The sequence below is a fragment of the Moschus berezovskii genome, chromosome 26 (genome assembly GCF_049115385.1).
Source record: "Moschus berezovskii isolate FMDL1 chromosome 26, NW_MosBer_1.0, whole genome shotgun sequence".
Taxonomy (NCBI): Eukaryota; Metazoa; Chordata; class Mammalia; order Artiodactyla; family Moschidae; genus Moschus; species Moschus berezovskii.
Window position 1 is genome coordinate 43,551,184 of NC_142485.1, and position 6,411 is coordinate 43,557,594.

Below are 6,411 nucleotides of genomic sequence, written 5' to 3' on the forward strand. Positions count from 1 at the left end.
CGCGTGTGTGGGCGTGGGGGGAGAGAGGAGCTCTGACTCGTGTGTGCAGTTGCACCCACGCACATGGGCTTCCTGACACGTGAGTCACAGCCTGAGGTTTGAGAACACTGATCCCAAAGACAGCCGATTCCTGCCGGCGCTGCTGTTGCGTAGAAGCTGCCCGACTGTGGGGTGGGACCAGGGACTCACTGTCAGAATCCAGAAACACAAAATGAAGCAGCAGCTGCTGCAGGTGGGCGGGGGCATCCTGGCAGCCCCTCCCGCCCCAGCATCCTGCAGCGGCTCTGAACCCTCCTCAACGGACTGTGGGCCCCCTGCGGGTTGCAGCCCTGAGACTGAGTCCCCTTGTGTCCTTCAAGGACGGACACCTGCCCTCCATCCTGGAACCCAGGGAAGCCCGTGGCCTCCACCCTGCCTCTGTCGTGTCTCTGACCCCAACCCCAGGCCACCCCCGAGCGTCCACACATCCAGAAGTTCCCCTGTCTCCTGGGGACTATGAGTAACATGCAACCAACTTCCTGCCATCATGAAGTCACCTTTACAAACAGGCTCTGAACAGGACAGAGGGGAAAAGAAGGTCGGCCCCCTCTTGACATTAATGAATTTAACGTCGGCTCTGGTGGGCAGTGCTTTGGAGTGACAGGAGGTGGGGAGAGTGTGGGAAGGTCGAGGGTGGCTGAGAGGGGAAGGTGCCCACAGAGGCCAGAGGGAAGTGAGAAACCAGGGTGGATGCCAGGGTCCCAGTGAAGGCACAGGGGGTGTGGGGGACCCTGGGCAAAGAGCGGGAGGAAAAGGAAGGGGTGACCAAGTCACTTCAGTTCAGTCGCTCAGTCATGTCCGACCCTTTGCAACCCCATGAACTGCAGCACGCCAGGCCTCCCTGTCCATCACCAACTCCCGGAGTCCACCCAAACTCATGTCCATTGAGTGGATGATGCCATCCAACCAGCTCATCCTCTGTCGTTCCTTTCTCCTCCCGCCTTCAATCTTTCCCAGCATCAGTGTCTTTTCAAATGAGTCAGCTCTTTCTATCAGGTGGCCAAAGTATTGGAGTTTCAGCTTCAGCATCAGTCCTTCCAATGAATATTCAGGACTGATCTCCTTCAGGATGGACTGGTTGGATCTCCTTGCTATCCAAGGGACTCTCAAGAGTCTTCTCAACACCACAGTTCAAAAGCATCAATTCTGCGGCACTCAGCTTTCTTTACAGTCCAACTCTCACATCCACACATGACCACTGGAAAAACCATAGCCTTGACTAGATGGACCTTTGTTGACAAAGTAATGTCTCTGCTTTTGAATATGCTGTGTAAATTGATAGTAACTTTTCTTCCAAGGAGCAAGCGTCTTTTAATTTCATGGCTACAGTCACTATTTGCAGTGATTTTGGAGCCCCCCAAAAATAAAGTCTGTCACTGTTTCCACTGTTTCCTCATCTATTTGTCATGAGGTGATTGCCAGGGAAATATCAATAACCTCAGATATGCAGATGACACCACCTTTATGGCAGAAAGCAAGAGGAACTAAAGAGCCTCTTGATGAAAGTGAAAGAGGAGAATGAAAAAGTTGGCTTAAAACTCAACATTCGGAAAACAAAGCTCATGGCATCCGGTCCCATCACTTCATGGCAAACAGATGGGGAAACAATGGCCCCAGTCAGGTTACTGAGCTAGCATTCCAGAACTGGGCTGTGATGGGCTGGTGGTGGCTGAAAAGATGGGGCGGGGGGTTCTGCACCCCCCAGCCCCCCGGTTGCCCTCACTCCGTCTGCTGCCCCAATCACAGCTGCCACTTAGGATTTCCTGTGATCCATCCCTTCCTACTTGCATGTCTCTATTATCCATCCTTTCCTAGAACCTGAACTCTATTTAGGTTTAATGCATCTGAATTGTGCCAAGTAAATGATTAGTAACTGGACGGGGCAGGTGGGGGCTGGGGGGCCCATCCATTCCTTAGGCTAAGGTAAGAGAGTGGCCTCCCTGACCCGGACACAGACCCCTGGGCCATGACCTTCTGAAAAGAATGCAGAGCCTTTAACTGCCGAGGACACAGCGGGGATGCCAGCCCGCCGGTCCAGGGATAGGAGGAGATTCAGAGCGAGCAGCAGAGAGAAAGAGCCTTTGTCTGCCCGAGGGCCGGTTCCCACAGCCGCTGTGTCACAAAGGGCCGCAGACACTGCTCTGCTGTTTACAGAGGGGCGGGGAGGGCTCAGCGGGCACCAGGGTGGCATAAAGCCTGCAGGGAAAAGTGCACAGAAGCACCAAGAAAGCCGGTGGGGCGCCCGGCTGCCGTCCTGGAAGTGGACAGAGCTCCCCTGGCCACCCCGAGGTCCAGGCTGGCTGCAGGTGCCCAGCCCACCTGCCTCCAGCCTCCTTCCAGGACGGTGCACCCCAGGGTCCCCAGGCCAGCCTGGGATTCTCAGCCACGCATGCCCCGACCGCTGCCCTGCCCGCTCCACCAGCACCTGCACCATGCAGCCTGCAGGGCAGTTTGCCCACAGCCATGTGTGAGTCACTGCAGAGTCACAGCTCATCTGAAGGGCAGATGCGCTGGGCTGTAAGGGGCAGCAACTGTGGTGCAGACGGGGCTGGAGCAGGAGCGGGCCCGGACTCCAGTCCCTCAATCCCCTGGAGGGAAAGCACCCTCGGGACACAACGGCCTTGGTAATCGGGTCACTCGTAGGGGCTCCGGAGGGGCCTGTAGTCTAAACCTAAGTGGAAACTGGACAGCCTGTCTTGGCATGAGCTGTCTGTTTAAAGCATCACACACCCCTGAAACCGCGCGCATGGGCAGGGTGTACACTTCTCACACATCCGACTCTTCCTTCGATCGTGTGTGCAGTCCCAGTTATACCAATGCTGCTCAATTTCAGCGAGTTCTCAAATTAAGCCCCAGAAGCAGAAGAAAATGTCCCCAGAGTGCGTCAGAAACCCGCAGAGACGGCAGTGGCTTGGACTCGGCTCTCGCCACAGGCAGGTGTCGCTGTGCGGCCCCGTTTGTCTGAAGGCGGAGTCCTGGGCACCCACCGCTCCATCCGAGCTCAGCACCAGGACCCAAGTCTAACACGAGCAGGGCCTCCCGCCCACCAGGTGGTCCTACGGGCACCAGCCCCATGGAAACACCTCCCGGGAAGCTCAGGGCTGCAGCGAGCAGTGCGCTGTCTGCTCCCGCCATGCCCGGCCAGGCCTTGACCTTCCAGGGCTTTCACTAAGAAGGGCTGATAAGAGTGGGCCCGTCCTGTTTCTCTGAGACACCTGCATGCTCCCATCATTCAGGGCATCCTTCTCACAGCCCTGCGAGCCACACCTTCTGGAGGAAGCTTGAGGAAGGCCAGCTAGCCCCCTGGCCCTGGGGGAGGCAGAGCCCTAACTCAGCAACTGCCAGCTCCAGACGCAGCCCCATCGCGGTCAGGAACCGGCCCCGGCACTGTCTGCTGCCCCCTCCTGCCCCCTCGAAGGCACTGTCACCTGGCTGAGCCCCACGCTGGCTCCTCTCGCCATGGGCGGTGCTGAGCAGAATCCGCTTTAATGGATGTCCAGCTGTGTTTGTCTTCAATTGGCTCCAAAGGCCAGGAAACTTGCGCTTGTACCCAAGCCTTGATGTAGAGGAGGAACAGCGGCCCCCGCGACATCCTGATGACACTCGGGGGCGGTGAGCAGCTCAGCAGCTTTGTGGGCATCAGAGGTTGCAGATGCAGGAGTCTTGGGCCAGGACACCGTGGACATGGGCCCAGGAGTGCAGACCTGGAGGACCGACAGATGTGAGGAGATGGCAGAGAAAAACGCTGTGTGGCCACGTGTGTCTGTGAGTTTGGGGTTTGATTCTCCTACAGAACACCCGGGGGCTGTTCACTCAGACAACGGACCCTAGGGGCTCACGCGAACACGGATCTCCAGAAAGGAACCGGCTGGTCACTGCCGTGTCCCTGCTGGGGCCCCAGTGTTTTCTCCGCCATCCAGGCAATGGCCTTGCACCCTGCGACCTCGGGCCCGGAGGTGGGGGTTCCTGGATGGGAGGCGCGGTCCTGCAGACAATAGCTCACGAGTGGACTCGGCTGATTTTCTGCTACCCCCAGCGCTGACCGTGAATCTGGAAGCCGAGGGTCCCGATGACCAGGCCCACCCACGTCTTCACAGAGCTAGGTTTCCAGTGGGGACGAAAGACCACAGCAAACAGACGAGACCTGCTCTGACTCGGCGTTAAAACAGAAACATGACCTAAATGGCTACGACCAGAGGCGCAAGTGGACAAAAGAAAGACAGAAACAGACGGGACGTGATGGCTGTTAAAGACTCGATCTAACTGATAATCAGGGTCTGACAGAACAGGACGATAGCAATAAACATGTGATACACGGGACAGTAACAGCAAGGACAAGACATAATGGACAATAATGATAAAGACACAGCCAAGCAGGACGTTAACAAGAGCCGCCAAGAAAAGCAGAGCTTGCCGAGTGAGCGGTGGCCGGGTGGACGAGGCGAGAGTTGGAAGGAGTGTTGGAAGGCCGTCCCGGGACAGGAGAGAGAGAGAGGGAGGGGAACGGGGCAGCGGGGGAGGAGAGGGGACAGCACGGACGCCATGGGGTGGGCCCCGCCAGGCCCAGGGGAGGCCCAGTGAGACGGGCCTGGTGCCTGAGAAGCGTGGCGGGGCGATGGGGCTGGCGCGCAGGGTGAGGGGCAGCCTGTGCAGCGCGGGGCCGGGCTGCGGTTGGGGCCCTTTGGGGTGTGTTGGAGATTCAGAGCCGTCGGGTCAGAGCTGGGTGAGCAGAGACCTCGTACACCCAGCCCGTGTCTGGTGCGCCCATCCGGCTCCTGCCTGAAACCAGGCAGAGCGCAGTTGCGATCCAGCTCCTCCTCCCAGCACACCAGGGAGATGGCTGCGGGTAGACGGTCCTCTCCACGCCTGTTCTGCCTGGAGGGTGTCTCCAGGGCACGCCCGGGGTCTCTCTGCACCTCGCCCCCTTCACCCAGGGGAGGGGCGCTGAGTTCTGGATCAGGGACAGGCCCTTGCTGTCACACCCTGGGCTCCCTCTCTGGGTCCTTCCCCGGAAGGGCCAGCTTCCGTCTGCGCCCAATGCCCACACCAGGTCTCAGCCTGCAGAGGGGACAGTGGTAGCACAGAGAAGCTGATGAAGGAAACGCTGGGCTCCTTGCAGAGCCCTAGAAATGAGGCGCAGGGCTGACCGGTTGTCATGATGTTGATGGGCTTTGGGCCGCAGGGGTGCCCCAAGTTCCGGGGCATGCGGGGGTCAGGGGGCGGAGGGCAGGACAGAGGGGGATGGAGGCCACAGCCTGTCCTGGGGTTTGCTGGGAAAGGCAGGCAGGGTGGGGTGAACACGAGACAAGCTCGTTTTAGTGATTTTGCTGGGCTTTGGGGTGTTCTGAGCTGCTGGGCACCCGGCTGGGGTGACTCGGGCAGAGGAGTGTCCCCCCCGGGGGCAGGGCAGGTGGTGGAGGCTGGGCCTGGCTGGGGGGTTGGCGCAGGTCGCAGGCGGCTCCTGATGGGGGGGTTATCTGCCCAGCAAGGCGGGATTTCAGCTGTCAGAACATCACAGGAGACAGAAAACTTTAAATGGACACAGCCCACCCACTCCCGTGGGTCTGCAGGCCTGCATGCCAGGTGGTGATTCAAAGGGCGGGTACCAGCCACTTGGCCAAGTAACCCTGACCCCGCTTCCTCTCCCCTCCCATGCTGGTGAAAGTGTGCTCTGACCCCTGAGCCTCTTTCTCATTTTGGGGTGACGTGGCTGGGCGGGGCGGGGAGTGTGGGGACACCCTGGGGACTCTGTGTCCTCTGGATTTGAGTGGCATCAGGTGCTTCTCAGGGAAGGGGAGGATCCCGGGTTGCAGGGACTGTGCCCCGAGCTTCGCCTGACACCCCCGGGCCCCAGACTCCTGGCGGGCCTGAGCCGTGGACCACAGCTGTGCCTACCTGGCTTCTTGCTCTCTCGGGAGGTTTTGACCCAGGAGGGCCTCCCTGCAGGCTGCGGGCTTCCTCTCCACCCACCAAGGCCCCTGCCGTCTCTCACCTACACCCCAGCCCCGCAGCCCCCACCCAGGCCACCACCGGCCCCACAGCCACCGGCCCCCAGCACTCCCAGCCTCAGTCACCCCCAAACCGGCCGTCCCCAGGCTGCCTCATTCATTCCCCCTGCCAGGCACCCCAGGGACCCCCTGACAGCCCCCGAGATTGCTCAGAGCAACCAGCGCCCCGCTGTTCACCCCCACCTGCCCCTCCCACGGGAACCCCAGTACAGCGCTCCCCTCACCCTTGCACTGCGTCCCTGTCCAGATGTGTGCCAACCTGTCGGGGCCAGGAGTGTGATGATGCCCCGGGCCTGGCCCCGGGTCCTCCCGTGGCCCACAGGCAACGTCCCAACGTAGACACTGCCCCCCGGGAGCAGTGAGC